The sequence below is a fragment of the Oxyura jamaicensis genome, chromosome 1 (genome assembly GCF_011077185.1).
Source record: "Oxyura jamaicensis isolate SHBP4307 breed ruddy duck chromosome 1, BPBGC_Ojam_1.0, whole genome shotgun sequence".
Lineage (NCBI taxonomy): Eukaryota > Metazoa > Chordata > Aves > Anseriformes > Anatidae > Oxyura > Oxyura jamaicensis.
The window spans coordinates 48,242,288-48,264,443 of NC_048893.1; the positions used below are offsets into that span (position 1 = coordinate 48,242,288).

A 22,156-nucleotide genomic window follows, 5' to 3' on the forward strand; every position below is an offset into this window, starting at 1 on the left:
AGGAAGGAAGGAAGGAAGGAAGGAAGGAAGGAAGGAAGGAAGGGAAGGGAAAGAAAAAAAAAAAGAGAGAGAGAGAAATCAGAACCATTCTTGTTCCAAACTTTCCAAATAAAATTACATTTGGATAGAAACAATGTATGGAACAGAGAAAAAAAATCTGAATGTTATTAGTCGTTAGAAGCAGGATATTAGAATATAAACATGATATAACCTCAGCACTGTGACCATAATAAATTATTCTGGCACTCAGAGCAAGATGGCATCAACCTTTCGCATCTTTAAATGTGTGCACATATATATACAAGTTTCTCTGTCTTGGCCCACTCTGTCCAGAGTTTTGAGAGATCAGCACTAATCTACCAGTTGATGTGTATACAATATATAAGCAAGTACCATAGCAATGTTTCCATCAGACACATACAGGATGATGTATCCCATCTAATTGCTCATGTTGGTCTGTAGCGAAAGGTCTCCCCAGAGATGGGATGGGCGCAGCAAGACATTCATTGTGGGCAAGCTGGGAGAGCGTCTGGCAGAACGGCTCTGCCTTCACATCCTGGCAATAACCTCTTCTTCCTTCCCTCATCCCCTCCTTCCTGCAGGCTGAGGAATAAGGAATGCCTTCCTGCGGTGTTAGACAGCTGGCAAGGCAAAGCCGGCTACAGGGGAGAAGAGAGAGACTGGTGATATATATCCATGTGTGCGCATCTGCTCTCTGCTTGGGGTCACTGCTGGTAGGCAGCAGACCATAGAGATCAGAGGGCACTGCAAGATTTATCTTCTCTTTTTGCCATTTTCCACTCTTGTCCCTGCAAACTATGAATCTTTCCACCAAAACTGAACTGCAGCCTCTCCTGTGGTAAAACATGGATGCTGGATAACAGTGGGCAGCAACTAATGTACAGAAAAATCTGAAAAGGCATGAAGAGAATATAATGATGAGCACTGCAATGGGGGTGGTTCAGTAAAGCTGAGAGCACTTTCTCATGCCTATGTTTTTCATTAGCAATGATATCATCAAATTTGCATTCATTTTTTGGACTTGTGAGGGGGGAGCTCTCAAAGGAACTTTTCCAATTCATACTCTTTCTTCTGTCTTCTCAAACAAAATGAAATTTTCACACAGTTGCCACCTTCATTTTTCCCCCCTTTTCTTCTCTTTTTTTTTTCCTTTTTTGCAGTACAGAATTAATCAATAATGTCATTCAACTCAGTAAAAACACCTTTAAGAGGCCTGCTGAAGAACACTTTCACCAGTTGTGTGTTTTGGCTCCCAAGGTAGTTATGCCCTGACTCACTCTTGTTCTGAGAACAAATCAGGGAGTTAAATTTCTTATGCAACTTCTTTCTTCTTATAAGAGTAATTCTTAAAGTCTTTAATAACAAGCAGTTACGGATCATTTCCCCCTGAATAACTTGTTTTCTTTATTCTTGATAAACCTGTATTTTTTTCACTGCACCAGCTGATTGTGCCTCCTGTTGCAATGAGTCACAGTGAAGCCTTGTCAGCCCAGCCACATCCTGGTGCACCGTGTGGTGTCACCCAGGAGAACTGAAGAAGCCCAGTTAGTGTGTGGCTTTCCAATATGTCTGCATGGAAAATGTGCTAACCCATTGTTTTCTGTGCCTCGAGGGTGGTGGCTTGTGTAGAATCAGGAGGTGAGAATAGACAGGGAAAGCCAAAAAATCCACTGGAAAAATGAGAGAATTATTTCTGATATACTAAAAGATAATTTTAATTGTCCCTATCACCAAAATATAAGTAAAATACAATTGAAATTTCAGACCTTCCATGTCAATAATAGGAAGAACAGCCAGAATTTTAAATAGGCCCTGCGCTCCAATTTTGTGTAAAACTTCTTTTCACATGATATGTAAAACAGAGATTTAAATCAAGGAAATTCTGTTAAAGAAAGACTCCTTTTGTTCAACAAACAAACAAACAAACAAACAAGTAAAACTAGTTATCCTAATGCAAATTGGCTTTCTTGACATCTAATGTCCTAATATTCAATGCATTCATTGTAGGTTTTCCATGTATTACAAAGTATTGCCACAACATTTATCTTGTAAAATCATAATCACTGGATAAGGGAGAAGTTTATTTGTGAAATACTTACTATTTGGAAGGAAAGAAACAAATAAACCTATGCATTTCCCCTGCATCATTATTTATTAGGCTTATGATGACTGATACTGCCGGGGTATTTTTTCAGTGACTGTTTTTTTCAGTCATTCTATTGTAGCTGTAGTACAATAGAGGGAATATCAACATACTAAAAGATAATTTTCTACTACTTTTGTGACGAAGATGGCTGTCATTTGACATGCAGTTCTAAGTATAGTAGAAGGCAGCATCAAGAATTTCTGGCTGTACTTTGACTGTCCTCCACAGATAAGGAGACTCTTAATTCTTAGTAGGCCTGGATACAGCTGCTGATGGAGCATAAAGTGCTGCAGATAAAGGGAGGATTGCTGGTGGATGAAACACGGAGTCAAGGTGAAATAGAATCTCTTTCTCCTTGCCATCCCAGGCATTTGTGATCTGGCTGGCTGCAGCTTCTGCTATGAAAAGCTAGAAAGTACCTGTCTGCCTTTTTTTTACTCTTCTCCCAACCTCTTTAGTAAAGGGCTCGCTGAAAACTGTAAAGACAAAGAGAGGCTCCATTTCAGGGATGGGGGTGGAATCTCCAGGGTTTCTTTTGTATGTGAGTATGACAGATGGAAAATGTTTCTGAGAGAAGTCTGCACGAGTGGCGGCCAAGAACTCCATGTGTAAATGCACTTGGCAAATGCAAGAGAAAAAAACACCTCTGCCTCCTGCTTGAGACCTGCCTTAGCCCATACCTCTCTGAGCACATGACATGTCTTTTTATTTTGATAATGTCTAGTGGCAAGCTCAGGTCTGGCAATTCAATCAGCAGAGGGTACACCTGAGCCTCAGGTGTAGCTCACTGCAGACTTTACCTGACTGCAAGATTTGATTCCATGCTCCCACCAGCCTAGGAGATGCATTGAAATATAATAAAGTCATATTTTTTTATTTAGTTATTCAGTGTTATACCAAGGAAGTGGGATGAGGACCTGAATATGCTGGCATATTCCAAAGAGTTCAAAACATTTTGTGGAAGTTCTAGTGCCTCATGTTTTTCTTAATTAAAACATATAATCATAAGCAGGTCTATCTTCATGATTTTTAAGTTATTGATAAGCACAAAATTGCATTCTCCACTGATCAGTCAAGCTTCAGCCTAGAGAAGTCACTGTTTTTTTGTTTAAAGCCACCTCATTGATTAGTGTTACAAAGCAAACGTGCCATTTTATGAGTCTCATAAGTGATTTTGATGTCTGAATTACTAAAGCATGTGGCCATTCTTTCTCTGGGATATCAGTCATAGAGTTAGTGTTTTTCTTCTCATCTCATAATTGCTATTATGATGGCCAAGAACGTCATCTTTTTCACCCCTTATTCCTGTCTTCTTTTTCCTCCCAGACATTGATTAATGAAAGGGACCTTATACTTTTCATTCTTGCCTCAGGTATGTGAAATAAAGAGATCAGATAGATTTCATCTCAGATTTCCCATTCTGCAACTAGTATCAGAAATAGAGGTTTCATGTCTTCTAATCTTTCCTCCTTCAGTTTTACCAAGGAAAAATATATATTCATCTTAAATTCACAGTTAGAGGCAGTACAGATGTAATTATGGGCAATCAAGGATAAAGCTAAAATCAGCCATTACTGGTTGTGGTCATGGAATAATCACACAAAAAGTTCTAGAAAAATCCCAAATTTCTTGTTTTTCATTCTGTATAGAGGTAAATCTTGCATCTGGCTCTAGACCACAGGTCAGAAATCCAGATTTATTTCAACAAACTAACTGTTCTTCAAAAAAAGTATCTTTTAACTGTTATCTGTGGGATAGGCACACAAAAGTGCTAATAGTTATACGTCACCTATCTCGTGAATCTTCCACTCAAAATAATTATATTGGCACCTAACATATCCAAGAGGATATTCTGAATAATTTGGATGGAACATGAAAAATTAGTATCCTACATCTAATTACCCATAATAGCTCCAAGGACAGGCAAAGGAGTCATTTCCAATAAAATAAAATAAAAATGCCATAACTTGCAGAAAGTGAAAGCCGTCTTGATAAGAGATGCCTATTTAGGTAATACAAAAGAACATAAATATTTCAATGGAATATATATATATATATATTTCCCTTGTTTCCCTTGTAACTTTTCTTCAAGAGAATATAACCTACTTGAACTTTGAGAATTTTTTGAAAACCAAGTTTTTTTCTTTGATTTGTTATGATATGCCGATGATGGGACATTTATTTTCAGCTGTTATGTTATCTTACATAGGAACCTATTTATGGTCATTGTGGATAAAACCAAAGATGTGTATAGCTCCAGATCTTGTCTTGACAATTGTCAACAGTAGATTTTGAGGAAAGGCTCAAAAGAACAACAAGCAATCAAGGATATGTCACAAGAATATTCTCCCAGTTTTTAACAGTTTGTAACTCAGGGATATCTTGAACTAAAAGTTATGTTTTTGTGTTTAACACTCCTTTAGTTATTTTTATCCCATGTGTGCATCCAGTTGCTTTTGAAGTCCAGCAGGTGATTTTTGAACCCAAGATTATATAAATGCTCACCTCGGAGGATTGTCAAAACTAACCTATTCATATAAATGTAACTAAAAAGAGAGTCAAAGAAAGTAAAACATACGAGCTACTTCTACAAAATATGTGCATAAACTGAAATTAAAATGCAAAAATGAGTATCTGATCTTCTGGAACTAAAAATTATACAGGGCAGCCAATGCTAATTATCAGTATAATAGTTCCCTATCCAACCTTGGATACCACTCGCAGACCATGTTCTCTAACAGAAAGACTCTTTTGTAATGTGAAATTGCATGAGAGATGTGTTTTTAATTACCAGGAGACAAAAGGACCTCAGTTTTACATCTTGTCTGAAAAACAGCACACATAATTATGCTGAGATAATTATTCATTATGGACTCAGCGATCTGACACCTACTGATTCACCCACATCATTTTCTTGTAGTGCCCACATTTTCCTTTGAGGTGCCAATCTACAAGCTTGATTTCAACTTCATTAATGCGATGGGAATGTTTAAGATAACTTTAACCGGAGATACAGCAAGACTAGCATTTTAATCAAGCTCATGGTTTAGTCAGAAACATTCCCAAAATAAGTAAGGATGGGAATTAAGCACTACCCCAATGGAAACACACATATCTATGTCTTATTCCATGGTGCATAGTTAAAACAGGATACCAAGGTGCAAGAAGATTCACAAGTTTTTTGTGGTCTCCTTCTGAAGCTTTACTTCATTCTGTAAAAAAACTGGTAGCTTGTCCTCATCCTCTGTCCTGCTTATTTGAAAGACATTTCAAGACCAAAGCCCCAGGGGACGTGGCTGCAGATCTGGCAATGACCTCTGGAATGACCACTGGTGCACAAAGGAATGAAAGCAGTGACTAGCCAGGAAATTAGAGTTGTTTTTATAACCACTTCATTCACTCCAGTTCACCAAGCTGTTCTTCTCATATGGAATTAATTATGAACTCAAAAGCAATTGGAGGAAAATGTTAGACTTTGTTTCTTTAATTTATACCTGGGAAACAACCAGATATTTCTGAAAAGTTATTTATTATTGATACTGAGTGTTAGCAGAGTTTTGTTCACATCACCAAAACACCAGATATGTATAATATTTAAGCAAACAACCTATATGCACATTAGTACACAAGCTTACAGCTCACCTTCTGCAAGCATATTTGGAATTTTACCTCAGCAAATGAAATGTTCATGGAAAACTTATCCTGGCATTTAGTAAGCAGATGATCTGTCAGCCACATTTTAAGTTAGAATTAGTATTACTGAATTATATTTGTTTGTACCACTTAGCCAGAAGTTTAAAGGGCTCTCAGCAGAATAAACAGGGGGCAGAAAAACATAGTGGATTTTTATTCATACTAGGATAGAGATGTATACTAAAAGACATTAAGCCAGATAATTTTCATATATGTTACCTCCACTGGTGACCAAAGTATAAATTGAAGTCATCTTCATGTAAATACTAGTACTGAATAGTGTTTTCTATTTAACAGGCACTTCTGTACATTAAATATATATATATATATATAATTAACTCAGCTTTTGTTTTAAATAGCTTTGATGCAAAACAAACAACTTTTCTAATTCACACAGATTTCATTATACTTCTTTTGCAGATCCAGCAATAGACAATACATATTTTTAAAGGCCAAGAATGTTTTCCTTCCGTGATCACTGAAAGAAAACAACATATTGCTGACCTTGTAGAATATTGCATTCAAGGAAATCTTCATGTCTCCATTGAAGAGGAAGAAAAAAATATTCAAGATAACTCTGGAATTTAACCATATTACTAGATAAAGAGTGCAATGACTCACAGACCAATACTAGGAAAGCACAAACATCCCTGTATAGATACCAGTGAGTGCTAAACTTAATTTATTGTGTCTCAGATACTCCATTTCCAAAATACATTTCCTTTCACTGAGATAAGAAGAACTTTGCTTTCATCTCTCATTCTCTAATGGTAATGTTTGTCAATACACTGTGCCCTTGTGATTATTCATTATAAGAAGACAAAAAAATTGGCATGTGTTGGAATGAGAAAGTATAGCTTAGTGAAACATTTTCAAGATTAATTTATTAGGAAATAGAGATACTCCACAAAGCATATGCACATTTGTTCCTGTCATTATGATTGCAAATTAATTTTTACAGTGCATTTCAATTAGCAATTATACACACAAAATGTTTAGGCACAAGCTAATGTCCAAGCTGCAGTAACCTCCACGTGTTGGTATCAGACTTGACAAGCATAACATCTCATGTCCAGTGACATGGCTGTGGCCACATAGCTACTCAGCCCTCTCCAGAGAAGGCTCAGGTCCATTCATACTCTTTGATTTGCACAAAAGTGAAAAAATGATATATGAAACTGTTTTCACATGTGGCAGGTGAATTTGGACACTTGAAACTAGTTAATGCTTTTAGATCTTAAGAATAAGATGGAGCTAGAAATAAGGGTGGCCTAATTTAACACCTGTTTCTAATTAAATTATTTCTTCTAGATCAGTGTATGAAATACTAAAGAGATATTTTATACAGAAGAAAATGAGAAGTCAATTTAGCACTCATTAATACTAATTATTAGGTCAGTTTTCTAACAAAGTCACATCCTGAGCAATTCTAAAGTTTGTTGTTGTTTATTGGTGGTGGGGGTTTTTTGTTTGTTTGTTTTTGTATTATTTTATTGGCTTGATAGAAACATGAAAAACGTGAAAAAGAACACTTACCAGGGATTACTTCTTTGCTTTTGGTCTCTCTAAACATTTTGACTGTATTCCCAAATAATTTAATTTCCAAATGCTTAAGAAGCCTGTATTCATTGGTTAAAACTTTAGGAACTTATCTCTAATCTAAATTGTTTTACCCCCACATTATGATCAGAGTCATAATGTTAGTAAATACTAACCTTGTGAAAAGCAACCCCATTTTAGTGGTCTTATTAAGATTTTTGAAACTAAAATTTCTCTACTATCTAATATAAACATCAAATTAAACATTTTAATTGTGACATTTCATGTCACTGAATTTACATGTCTCTAATGTAGAAGCATCTGTCTAAAAAAATCTTCCTGGGCTCTCCTCAATAAATTATGGCACTTTTAAGCTGATTCAGGCCATATTCTCTAAAGTAAACCCTGTGAATTGTGCTCTAGAAATGTCTGTTTCTCCCAGTGAAAATAAAGAAAACTGAGAGTAACCAGCTCACCTGCAAACACTGCAGCTTAGACCTCCAAGTGAAATGATCCCACCACAAATCTTTTAATGCAGCCAGCACTGAATCAGAGCAAGTTGTGAACCCTGTCTGACCCTGTGTCTCTTTCAATGATGACCTTATGACAGTGAGACAATGGAGATGCCACCATTCAGCACATTTTATCCCTCTTGCCAGGGAAGTACACCACAGAGCCCAAACTCAGAGTGCTGCAAGGCAATGTGATCATTGCTTTGCTAGCTTGGCTAAAGTGGTGGTGGCTGAGGGAGGCTGAGGCCTAAAGCATTCCTTGCACAGTACCTTTAAAAAGACAGCAGCCATGTGAAATCTTGACAAAAATAAAGGCAGAGATATGTGCATGCTTCACATAGATGGTGTGCTTGGTGGTTTTGTTGTTGTTGTTTGGTTTTGGTTTTGTACCCATGTGTGTGGACAACAGTGAGGAATCTCACTGACAGAAACTTCATATAGCATCAGAGACAAAGACCTGCCCCCTCTCCCCTTCTTTCTGCTCACTCAGCCGTTGATGAGACAATCCTCAAATACAAATGGTGTAGAAATACCACTCAGCTTTCCCTCAAGAAATCCTTTCTGGCTAGGAGGTATTATAAAGAGGTTCTATATGGATACCACAATAGACATGTGGAAGAGGACTGTGCTGGATGGGGAAAAGGAGCAAAACTTCATTAATCCCCGTATAATGGATGACCATATAACAGTCTGTTAACACCTGCATTAATATGGGAGCAGAGGATTGAGAAAATATTACGAGAGTCACAGCAGTCTCTTGTTTAGTAAACCAATAAGAAACTCAGGACACCAAAGAAGCCAGCCCATATATCATCCCTCTATACAAAAAAGAATTTTGTGTTTAGAGCTGATGAAAACAAGAATGTGTTTTTAACATGGGTCACTGTACATCAGATATTGTACAATACTATAAGTTCATTATGGGGACCTTTCTTGCCTACAGAATTAGTTAAATAACCATAATTACTCTTTAACCAAATAATTGGTCTTTCAATGACTTATTAACATAAATGGATTTTTTTTATTCTTCATTAACCTTATATTAATTGTTGGGGTTGCTTGCATTGCATGCTACTAGCTTTATACAAAGTTTTGCTTAATCTGATGTTTTTAACAGCACTAAATTATTTAACATGCCAGCAAGAAAAGCACCAAAAAATTCAAACCATATTGGAAAGTATTTACCCTAACTTTAGACCCAGATTTTGCAAAACATCCAGTTCTCAAATAATTGGAGAGAGGGTATGGTATTTAACTATATACAAAAATCTTCCAATCTCATCCCATTTTATGGAAATATCCCAGATGAACAGAGAAAAGCAAAATCTCCCCAGCAACTCATTAAGAAATAATAATAATATTTAATAATAAGAATAAAGCAAACAAGTCAATACATACAGGTTATTTTCCTTGCATATTGTGCTGTACTTTATAACTAAAGAGAATTGCATTCAATATCCAATATGCATGTCAAATATTTACCATAACCAGATCCTAAGAAGTTTGTTTGGGATTCACAGTATCTGGCTGTGGGCAGCTTCTTTCAAATTAGATTAGTCCAGCCTTATTTTCTATTCATGTTATGTACAGTTAGTAGATGTGGAAGGCTATCATCTCAGGGCCAGCAAACAAGACTCAGAGCTTCAGTCCTCTTGAAGAGCATGTGTAAGTTATGTCCTTCCCTGCCTCCCTACCCCCCCTCCCCCCCACCAAAATATAAATATCACTCTGAGTGACGTTAATGAATGTGTAAATGTGCAGTAAGTTTGGGGATATTAAAGCAGCCCCAACCTACCATACCAGGGAACTCTGTGCGTCTGTGACTAAATGGGTATTTATCATTTCCTGAGCTCCATGCTGGCAGCCAGCCAGCAGAGTGTGTACATTGAAATTAAAATAGATTGGGAGGCCGGACTTTGTTCCAAATTGATCTGGATGACGATAGCAATTCTGAAAGCAACTCCACTTTTTAAAAGGTTCATTGTGCGTTTCTAAAAAGGAGGACTGGGGAAACATTTAGGAAAATAACAGGAAGGAAATCTAAGTCTGGGATATATTCTCTCTCTTTAAAAATAATAATAATAAAAATAATTCTCTTACAGCATTTTTTTGTTATCAACATAAGAGATAATGCTTCCTCATGTCAAATATAGAAATGCATGCAGTAGGAATGAAGAAAATGTATTTCTAGTCATCTCCATATCAATGAGTGATTTTTCCTAGTGCATGTGATTGCACTTTAAAGACCAAAAGTTTTTTTTCAAATCATGTCAAGTTTGGCAAGGACAATATACATTTTATATATATATATATATGTATACATATACATATATATATATACGTATATATACATGTATATATATATATATACATGAATTACTCTTACTAGGAGTAATTGAGTTTTGTCAAGTGGTTGATAGGTTGAGTAAACTGTTGGTTTTACTCTACCTTAACAAATGTTAAGTGAATATACAGCCACAGCTTGGCTCATTTTATCTGTAAAATTCAGTATCTACAGTACATATCAGGATATTTTAGTAAATTAATACACTATTTTTTGTTGTTTGCACTCTTTTGTAAAATGATTTATGAAGTGATAAGTTAAAAACAATAAAGATGTCAAGCACCAGCACTAATTTCATTAGTTTACCAGAAGCACTGATAATTTCTTATGCTTTGAATGCTTGCCAGAAAGACAGACCAGGCACAGAGTTCACCAGGCATCAGAATATTCATTGTGCAACTGCTTCAAAAAAAAAGACCTGATACAATGGAAAAAAAGCATAACTCCTCAGATGACAGACTGTTAAGTAATTACGATAGGAATTGGCCTTGTGGCAGTATTTTTTTATTCCTTATGATTCAGTATAGAAGATACAATAAAACTAAACAGGGTAATTCTATTTTCACCAAGTGCCAAAACTGTGTTTTTACCATCCTCAGTGTTATTTCCTAACTGCTGTCTCTCTGCTCCCTGGGCAATCATCTACCTTGCCCCAAGCTGTACAAGATACAATGGAAAGAGAATGGCTTTTAATCTGACTGTTGAATACAGAGTTACACCCCAGATTTGACCACCAATGAGAATACAGCTTGTGGTATATCAGAACTATTTCCCAAGGACACCCTGAGAAATAGACTGCTGCATATGGCCAGCTATTTAAACATATACTTACCAAAAGCAACATACTCATTTCACTTAGTGACAACTTTGGCCATCCTTCAATATGACTCATGTTGAGTTATATCTTTCTTCAAACATAAGTAACTACCGTAGGTCTGGATTCTTATTTTAGAGTGCATGTTGAGTGTTTTTATTGTAGAGCTTGCAGCCATGCAATTTCCTTGCTTTCAGAGAAAAAGAAAAATTGGGGAAAGCTCTATTCTCTTTACATCAATAAAATTCCTGTTTGATGCCAGAGTTAGCAGCTATTTCCATAATCTTTTGCTGTCATCAGTGAACACTGAAAAATTTCTCAGGTAAAAGAATTGGGTACTTCACTTGCTTCTCCTTCAGAGCATGTCAGATAAGGGCTTTCACATTTAAAGCCACACTAGACATCCTCTAAAGCTTTGGAACAACAACATCAGGACTGAAGCAATTAAAAGAAATAGTTTCCTCAAAACTGGAATCCTCTTTAGCATGGACAGCTGCCTCTCCAAGGAGCATGGTCTTCCATCCTCTCTGCAGCATGCAAAAGTTCATTGCCTTTGATCTGGCTCCCCTTGCAGCTGCTCAGCAGCATATCTAGTATCTCCATAAGGATGTGATACAGTTCTGAGCTGTATTAATGCCTAGCCTGACTCATTCCAGTTTCCAGGAGTGATCTGGCTAGTCTGAAAACAACAACACAGCAGAGCATAATATCCCCCTTTTTTTTTCCCATCCTTTCTGTGTCCATACTAAGCCATAAATCTCAATGGGGCTCTGACTCAGCTGAGATCCTCAGAAGCAAAATTTCTCATGGTCCAGAATGAAAAAAAAAAAAAAAAAAAAAAAAAAAAAAGGTGTTGAGGAGACATCACAGTCTCTCCTGAGAGCAGGTGGGGGCTGTACATCAAAAAGCTCAAGAGAGCAGTGTACTGAACAGATGCTTCTTGCAGATTCCCATGGAGTCAAGAAAGGTAAAATCAAACTGCCTGGCATGTGATGTTCTCTAAAGCTATGCAGTGTTATAGTTGGGACATTTTAAAATAGAGATTTACAGGTAGGGAACTAACTGCATGTTACCAAGTGCCAGCTAGGCTGTTAAAACACCCTCTTCTCACAGATACACAGTTTGCTGCACACTGCAAATGGAGTCCCTTTTCTTCTCCTGTTCCATGACCTTATGCCAAATTGGTGTAATACCATGCAAAGAAAAGGGGAGAGGAAAAGAGACTTCAGATAGTAAAATCTTTCCTAATGTACCAAAGAGTTCTCTTTCCAGCCAAATAGCTGAATGGCATATACACAGTATCAGTAATCCATCACATATTTTTTTTAAGAAGTTTTTGTGAGCTTGATCAACATGAGTAGGGCCAAAACATTCTTTGCACTCAGGAAGATCTTAGGGGGCACCACATTACATTCCCGATGGTGAATAATGAATTATCATACCAAAATGTCAGACCTGTACTTCCCTGCCTTGTTTGCTAACAAGACAAAAGTATTAACATTAGTCTCTTTAAATTAAAATTACACATTTAGTGCTGATAAATGAAATATGGAAAAGGCATAACAACATATAAGCAGTATACTACTGTTTAGTCAGAGCTGAATTAGTCATACTGTCAGTACCCAGCCTACAAGTCTTTGGTGTTCTGCTCTGGCTTCCTTCTATTCTCTCTGAAGTAAATAGCATCAAGCATATTTCCAGCTTTCTTGAAAATAACATTTGCTTTGCAGTAGCTGCTACGCTTTCACTAAGTGTGCTTAAGAACATTGTGGTTGATCTTTAGGAGTGGTCACTGAAGTTTGAAGGGCATTATTCTGTTGCAGATAAAAGGAGGAAACCTAGCAAGGGAATTCTTCTGAAGTATATCTTGTTTGGTGGCTGTTGTCTGAATGTTGGGTAAAAAAAATAAAATAAAATAAAATAAAATAAAATAAAATAAAATAAAATAAAATAAAAGAGAAAAAATGGGAAAGAAACAAAAAAAAAAAAAGAAGATTATACAATATCAATATCTATTTGTTAGTTGCTTTAATATCTTCTGAACACACTGATGATTTTTTACCATCTATGGTGGATGGGCTATCCATATCTTACATTTATTAAATTTCCAGAAAGTTAGTGAAGAGAAAGTTAAAATGAGACTCATACCTCATTTTTCTTCATGAATTCTATATATGAGCTCAAATTTACCACACAAATCCATTGGAAACCAGCTTTGAGCAATTGCTGCTGCTGCTCACCAACTTAACTCCAAAAGTATAAAAGAAATCTGTATTTTCGTGTTCCAAGTAACATCTATAGAAAAGGAAGGATTCTCTCTCACAGCTCTGCATAAGCATTATGCATTTGTCCAAATTTAACGGAACAGCAGGATACAAACTGTGTTATGTAGCTTCTGCATGACTTCAGTTTTCACTAAGAAAATTTAAGCAACCATAAAATAAATTTAAGCCATGTGATTTCTGAGTACCTATCTGTATCTTAAGTTGCTGTTTGTGACTTTCAATAAATATATATATATATATATAACTAGTGACAGAGAGACAAAAAAAGAAAAATAAAAGATGGCAAATGATTAAACTTGGCAAATATATATATAACTGATACCTTAAATGAATGTTATCTCTTTTTTATATACTCAGTCTTCATTTACTATTCAAAATTATTTTGTCTACATTTTTCAAATAATATGTGGTATACAAGTGTTTGTGAGGTTAAGTGGGTTACATTATTGGGTAACCTGTTCTCTGGAGAACAATCTCACTACAATCATCACCACAGAACTTTCTGAGTGGATATATGCATTTCTGAAGAAATTTTAAGAATTTTAGGAATTTGTCTAGATCAAGTATCTTATTAATTTAAAAATTGACAGTTGAAAGTATCTCTCAACATTTGCTTGAAAGCAGCTATGTCCAAGAACTTTCATGAATATTGGTGTGAAGCAAATCTCATACAATATGCAAGCACAATAAAATAATGGAAACTATCAGTTTAATGATATATGAATATTTATATTTTTATGGTAACTGTCACATGACATGTCTAAACAGTTTCTTAAAGCTGTTTTTCATCTATAAATGTTTAATATGGGGAAACAAAATTCATTCTATCCCTTATTTAATCATAGATCTTTTTGATACTTCCCCTTTTCTCACTCCCTCCATAGCTTGTGCTGCTGTCTTTGCCAATGGCTTCCCTCAAGTAATAACCCAAGTATCCTTTGATGCAAGGTTACACAATGGCAGGAGACACAAAATCTGAAGTTATGTGAAAATGTATATTAGTTTTTCATTATAAAGTTTCCTCCCTTTGAAGTTCTAAGGAAACTACAATTTCCTTTCTCCTGCTGTAAGATATATATTCCCTCACAGTTAAATAAATCTCCTGTAACAATTCATTTCCCAGGCTTCACCAAATTACAGTTCAAACAAAAAAAAAAAAAAAAAAAAAAAAAAAAAAAAAATTATCCTTCCATTCAGGTGTTGAGGAATCCTGACAGGAAATAGCTTCTTGCATCTAACTAAATGAACCCACTAAACACTTTAAGCACTGCCATATTAACATGAATATGGAAAGTTCACATCAGTCATTTATTTGCACAATGAAGAACACTGTGCTTGCTTATACCAGTAGAGAAAGTATTAAAATCATGAATTCACTCACAATACTGCACATCAATTAAACCCTTGTTTGCCATTCTGTATCAGATTGTACTCCATAACATTAGTGACTGCTCTTGGAAGCTAGGTATTTATCATGTTAAAAACAAAGATTTTCAAGGCCAATGTTCTACAGTAGCTCTGTATAAAAAGTATTTTTATGCATTTGCTACATTTTTTAGCTAAGTGGCTCACCTCATAAGCACTACACTATGTAAACTGTGCACAGTAAGTATTTATGCAAAGCATCCTACTGACTTTGGTGAGGCTCTTCATGTATGCTCTCAAAAGTGCAAGTGCAGTTCATACAGTGTAGCCTTTATCATGTGTCTGAAACTGCACAGAGCTCAAAAAAAAAAGATGGCCCTGCAATTTGCTGGCTGAAGCTTGCGGGGGAGACAAGCAGAGAGCAGTAAATTAGAACTGCAACTCAGAGCTGTGCCATCATCACTTACAAGTACTTATAAATTGTTTATCCTCCCCCTTCATGTTGTAGCTATAAGCTTTCATGTTCCTACATCTGCTAAATATGACTGCTGCACTTATTTACCTGTCTCCCAGAAAAGTAGGAAGGCTTCTTAACAGCCTACATTGCATGTTAAGGGGCAAAGCACCAGCTCTGTAGTGAGCATTGTCATCTATCTTAATTTTGATTGATTTTGTTCTGCCTCTATTTGATAAGATTGCAGGCAGATATTGGTTAAAATTAACAGCTAGCATGTTGAGGCTGAATTTTGCTTTTTCTGTGACTATGGGTCTAAAAAAAAAAAAAAAAGAAAAAAAAGAATGAAAAGAAAAAGAAACAGTACACTAGCAGCACAATCCAGTATTAAGTGGCTTGGTTTTCATTTGCATACCTCCTTTGGCTCCTCATCACAGAACAATTTTTTGGCTTGCCACAAGTCACCCCTTTCTGGAAGCAACTACACAGAGCAAGGGCAGATGAGAGCAGGTCCTTGCCATTCACCAAGGTACTAGTCAGCTGAAAGGATGTGCTCGGTTTTGTACACCAACCTAACACTTGTTCAGTTTCAATGAATCTTCCTCAGTCACTGTCATCGCAATAACTGGCAGTAACTACTACTCAGGGCAAGTTCGCTCCTCCATGGGAGGTGTGAGCTCCACTGGGGCTCAGATCAATTATCGCTGGCAAAATTATACTACCTGATTAACAGGGGAATAAAAGAAAGTAAAAACTTGTACATACAGACTAGACTCCCTTTCATCTCATGAGTGCTACACGCTTTGCTGTGCTAGATATTCTCAGCATCTGAATGACAATCTTATCATCTAAGATATGGGAAGAATTGGTTTGTTAGTCCAGCTAAAGGTCTTATGGCAGAATTGAGATCTAAATATCTTCACTCACTGCCCTCTGCTTTAACTACTAAATGCTATTGATGAATTGATTCTTTGAGATATACGAAAGCTTGCTCATACACCTTGTTTTCCAGGCAATAACACAGAGATACCTTCTTTCTTTAAAACTGACTGTGACTGAAATACTACAATAAACTCCATTTAATGTATTACCAAGCTGATGTATAGCTTCAAATTCAGGGAGTGAATTCTCTTCTTTTTAAGTACAGAAACTCTTCAGTCACTGAGAAAGACCTGAAAAGCTTCCACAGTCTCAAAGGGAGTATTAACCTCTGATGGGGATCTGTCTTAAGACACCGGAGAACAAGGGTCAATGTACTCACTCAAGAAACATTGGAGATTAGGAAAAGGAAAAAGCCTTCTAATATTCTAGTGTATAAACATGATTATAAGGGAAATTTATAATTCCTTAGCAAATTTCAAGTAAACCAGCCAAGCTGCATTAGGATTTTAATGACTTTTTCTCTTACAACCAAGGACTCTGTGCCAGAAGCCCTCAGGGCTGCCTGCAGTCATATTACTATACTTGCAAAGCATATTGACCCCAAAGACAGTGCAATCTATTTCTGTCACAGATTAAGTGACCTCTGAGCTTTTTGCATCTAGCTGTGGAGAAAGCTACAGGTAGAGGAATGTTCATCCCTCGGTTAAGCTAAACCTTTGTTTGCTGTGTTCTCATGAATAACTTATAGGGCCTTGGCATCATGAACAGTAGCGCTGACACAGTTGACATGACAGCACTATAGACTGAATCCCGATCTGCCCTCCAAGGATAAGATGGGATGTTTGCTCGGTTCACATTTCACCAAGTCGGGCTGTTCAACTATTTATAAGATGAACAGAAATTTCCACTACTTCAGCCGACACACCTGCTTTTACCTAGCAACTGCTCAGAGGGAGCCAGCTGAGACAGAGGAGGCTTTGAGAGGCACCATTGGCAGGGAGGCTGCTGCCAACTGTCCTGCCACATCTCTTCATACAAGTTGTGTCCTCTCAGCTTCATTGTGGCCCCTTCCTCTCTCTTCAGCAAGAGTTATTTATAGCCAGCACAGCCCAGGAGAGGAAAGACCTCTCTGCATCACTTGTCCCAGGTGGTGTGAGAGCAGCATGGAGCACTGCAGCCACCTCAGGTCGCATGGAACATGGCACGGGGAGATCGCCCCATGTGTCATTGGGTGACCACCATCATGATGGCACGGAGTTACTGCCTTGGGGCCATCCTGCTGCATCACAGCCCCACATGTTCCCCATGCCCAGGGGTTCCCTCATTCTGCCTGGGAGTCCCTGCCAGGCACCAAGCTATGCAAAAAGCCAATGGCAAGATGGCGCCCCAAAGCACAAATACATTTTTGTGCAGCATGTCCAGGGCCCCCAGCCACTTCAGTGTGATCTTCCAGAGCAGCCTTCTAGGTGGAAAAAGCCATTTTAAAGATGATTAAAATATAGATGAAGTAGTACAATCAGGCAAGAATGCATGAAAAATGACAGTTTCCTACCTTCATTTTGTAACTGTCAAGAGGCCTGGCAAAAGTCAATGATAATAGACAGAGAGCTGAAGACGTGCTTTAACAGTCATACTGGATCAAGTACTAATCAGGACTGAAGTCCCATAGTCCTGGGGGCTCTGGACACACAAACAAACAAAAATAAAATAAAATAAAAAATTAAAAATCATTATTAAAAAAAAAAAAAAAAAAAAAAAGGAGAGAGTCCATGCACAGGACTCCCTGCTGCAGTCTGATTTAAGGCAGGATTTGACAAGTACATTTAACAGACAAAGAGGGGGTGGCAATGAGAGGAACATGTGTTAGCACAGATTCATCATGTATGTGTTTGCCAAGCTAGTCAAAAAAATAATATATTTTGAAAATATATCCCAAACCAAATCTGTATTCATTTACTAGGTGTCCCACCCTTGCCCATTCTCTGCCACAGGAGCAGGGGTCTGGGAGGGGGCCACAGACTGCAGCAGTGCCCAGGACAGGCTGGGGCACAGGCCCATGCACCCAACAGCTGGGGTCTCCAAAGAGGCCACCTTCTTTACTCTGGTACCATAAATGTTCATCCACAAGTGTCTGATGTTTCTGTAGAGGAAGGACTGTAAATAAATGTGAGGTACTCTTCTTGTTCATATCATACCAGTGTAGCACTTGTACTACAAAATGGATGATATCTCACTGCAGTTTCAGTGGTGAGGATGAAAAGACCTTAATTGCTGCAGCACTGTGAATTATGTTTGTAAAGGAAGTGTTACTAAACAGTAGCCAGGGAAGAAGATAAAACAGGGTAGGTTTTACAGTTAAAAATAGATTGACCTGAGTTCAGATTATAAATGTTGGGAAAAAAATAATAATAAATAAATAAATAAGTAAATCTGTTTTGGAAAGGGGATGAAAAGGTGCTTCCAGGAGACATGTTTCAGTCTCAAAATGTCTTGTACTTTTCACAAAGAAACAGTCTGTGCCCCAAATATTCAGTAGCTTTTTTCCCTTGTGCTTGACACCCTTAAGTATAGAGCTGAGATCAGAAGTGAGGGAGGGCAGGGGAGAAGGTTCCCAGCAACAGGTGAAGCTGAATCAACATCTTTTTGTATTGCAGTAAATTCAGCCAGGGACTGATGGTAATCTGCAGGTTATTTCTTCCATCCCTCTCTTCTCCCTCCTTCACATTCCTCCCCTCCCAGTTCTAGCACTGCTGTTCAGCTTGCTAGTGAGCTGTTCGAGCTGTTCGCTAGAGCTCTGGGTGCTCTCTTTAAAGCTGAAAATCATCCTGCCATCATCCACCTTGCTTTAACACCCACCCACTTAGGAAATCTGAAAGCTGTGTATCTCCTCAGAGGCTGCTAATGCTATTAATTCTCCTACCTTAACAGTCTATCCAAACTGTGAAAGCAGGTTTTCTGCATATTCTTCAGCTATAGCACATTCTGTTGCATTTCCCATACACATTTCAGTGTCTGCTTCCCATGGTTAAAAATAAAAAATCCTGATTCAACACTCTCTGACTTCATTATTACATGACTCAAATACCATAGTTTTTCACCTGCATATCACAAACCTGCACCACTTAAACCTATTGTGATTTTTTCCCTGTTTCTTGGCAGACTAAATTACCCTCTCTAACCACAACCAGACCATTTCCCAGACTCAGGCTAGCTGATTTAAAGATGTCTTGCATCTCTTTAGACTACAGTGTAGACATTAACTGCGTGAGGGGCACAGCCACAGTTAAGTGCACCATCCAGTTGCCATGGGTCTCACACAGCTGACTACCTAAGAAGTATTATATACCTATCACATGAAAATAATTGCTGAATGATCAGATGCTTTAATTGCCCACCAGATTTTAACTCATTACTAGACTAGGAAAATGTTCCTAAAGAGCCAGCACTCCCCCCCCCCCCCCCCCTTTACCCCCCAGTTATATCAGCTGGAAAATACACCAACACCTACCCCTGCTCTTAGATTCTTATATTCCTTCCATACATATATCCTATCACCCAAGGAGATACAAAAAAAAAAAAAAAAAAAAAAAAAAAAAAAAAAAAAAGCATGTACAGGACACCTGATTCAGGTGTCCTGCTACTGAACCCTGGTTTCAAAAGGGGATGTTTAAGCTAGCAAAAAGGTGAAAAAGGTGTACATGATTTCTACAAAAGCAGTTTCAGCCCTCCTGCATCCTGTACAAGAGCCTTGGATAAGTTTATTTCCCTGTGTAGAGGAATGTGAGAGATCCAGGATGGAACCAGAAAGAGGAAGTGGGCAAAGAGCAGGAAGAGTTTTCTCTGCTCGTGACTTTCTACTTATCTGGAGTGATGGTAACAGTTAAAGCAGACTGTGTTTCAACACAGAGAAGCTCAGAATGCTATAGGAACAAATGAAGTAGGCAGGCCTTGGCACTGCTTCAGAAAGGCCTTAAAATATCCTTACAAACCCAGCCTTGCCTATATCTCTTCCCTGTCCATTCTTTACTCAAAGCAGAATCCTACCTGAGAACCAGAGCATGGGGGCAATATTCAAATGCAGAGACAATATAGTGCATGATCAAGGTTTCCACCATGTTTATTCTATAGAAAGAGATGAAAATTTTGCAAGGATTTTTTTTTTTTTTTTTTTTTTGAAACACCTTTAGTGGCCCTTATATTATAAATATCCTCAGTCCTAGGAAAACGCTACATTTAATAGTAAGGTAGTGGAGACTGCATTGGCAGCCACATGTGTGCTGCTCATGATGTGACCGCTGACCTTACTGAGGTGAGAAAGCAGAGAGGAATTTGATTAGGAGAACTGTCTTCATGACTGTTCTGATCCAGGGAGAGACCTAACAATATTGATCAAAGCTGGTAAAACATAAAATGCTAACTGAAACAATAAAGTGACCAGATGAAACACAATAGCATGGGAATGGCTTAATCTTTCCAAATGGTTTAGTTCATTCAAAAGGTAACTAAGACTCAAGCGTCCCTTGGGAGCAAACACTGTAATACTCCATTTCATTCCACACACTATGACTGAGACAAGATCTAAGGAGGTCATGAGCAGCATAATAGGAAAGATCTTATTTTAAACCTCAGTCACTGGTAGAAATAAAACTCATTCTTCTTTTGAGGAATGTTAAAAAGTAGGTTAGAGATTTGTTTGCAATGAGGGCTTTTTTGTTTGTTTGTTTTACCTGATTTCCAGTAATACTTCCTTCTTCCATGTTATAATTGCATGGACCATTCTTTCCTTCTGTGGTGACTTCACTTAAACAACATTATTCTGTTCAGAGTACCATTATGACTAGCTTCGATGTGGTAGATCTTCTTTTTCTATACATTAAAAAAGAGGAAGCTACTGAGTTTACAGACAGGGAAACTGTACCAGGCTGCAGAGGATCAGCACCATTCCATGAAGGTGGAAGGAAGCAGAAGGAATATGGGTAGATAGCAAAGCAACGAGTCCCATTTCATTGTTTCTGTCATATTTAATATGCTGCAGCACACGCAAATTCACAGCAGGCCCAGCACTATAATGGGTTCTAAGGAGCAGATATAAATGGTCATGTAAATGAGAGCTAAGGCCCATATTTTCTGACAGTCAGATCAGAGTCCTCCTTCACTTTTTTTGTAGCTAACGTGAGAGGAGCTCTTTCAAAATGGTGTAATGGTGTAAATGAAGCAAAAAATAGGCTAAAAGGAAATAAAATAAAATAAAATAAAATAAAAATAAAATAAAATAAAATAAAGTTTCTTATAACTGCAGGTCTCAAAACCATCCATAAAATCATTGTGAGCTGAAATGTAGTATTTGGAGTATCAGCTGAAGACACACATGACTGAGGAACATAGATTGAATAGCTTACCTTATAGTCTGTATAACATAGGAGTAAGATTTGATAAACTAAGGGCATAGCTATGCTAGCAGTGGGGTGACAGCCAAGCTGGATCTGTGACAGTTGTGGTATCTAGCCCTGACTCCAAGGGAACTCCACAGCCACAGAATATGTGACAGCAACACATCATGTAGCATAGCATAAGTACAACATTACCTGGAGGGGGAAACTCACTCCTCCTACTTCCCACCTTCATTTGCCGTCTGTGCTTGAATTAACTGGAAGCAAGATGGTCTCAGGAGGATATTGCCTGTCTTCAGCCTCAAACCAGTTGCTGCTGACTATGCCATACTGTTTGTGCAGTAACCACAGTATGCCCTCAGTCGGGGCCGGGGGGGGCAGTATTCTTGCTCCGTACTTGTAAGTAAACCCTACTTACCCTTTACCGTGCACCATCCCTTTAATGCCAATGGAACTACAGTCTCAACCTAAGGGCTGAACACAGTGGTCGTGAAAGAATAAGTAATTCCAAATCTGCAGTCAGATCTAAAGATGTTAAAATAATTATCCTCTCCAAGATAAATTCTCTGCTTTGCTTTCAGGGTTACACACGCTCTGCTGAATGCTGAGGAACAGCACAAGAGCTGAGAGGAGATAACTTTAAATGCCATTATAAGTGTCCTTACAATGACAAATCAGAAATCCACATAATTATCATTTAAATATTTGATC

The 22,156-nt window shown here is 37.7% G+C and overlaps 1 long non-coding RNA gene across 9 annotated transcripts in view; it reads right to left on the reverse strand.

Annotated features, from left to right (window-relative positions):
- LOC118173607 overlaps window positions 1–21,796 on the reverse strand; it is a 59,234-nt gene extending 37,438 nt beyond the window's left edge. For 3 of the 9 annotated variants that reach the window (XR_004754314.1, XR_004754311.1, XR_004754312.1), the window contains exons 1-3: window positions 9,394–9,588; window positions 6,080–6,163; window positions 1,531–1,691 (exon numbers count right to left, since the gene is read on the reverse strand). This is a non-coding gene — a long non-coding RNA (uncharacterized LOC118173607). Of the gene's footprint in view, window positions 1–1,530; window positions 1,692–6,079; window positions 6,164–7,875; window positions 9,224–9,393; window positions 9,597–9,706; window positions 9,998–20,782; window positions 20,922–21,640 lie in introns of those variants that run through there. The other 6 variants (XR_004754307.1, XR_004754310.1, XR_004754305.1 and 3 more) reach the window with 6 other exon arrangements.
- Between the last annotated feature and the right edge of the window lie 360 nt (window positions 21,797–22,156).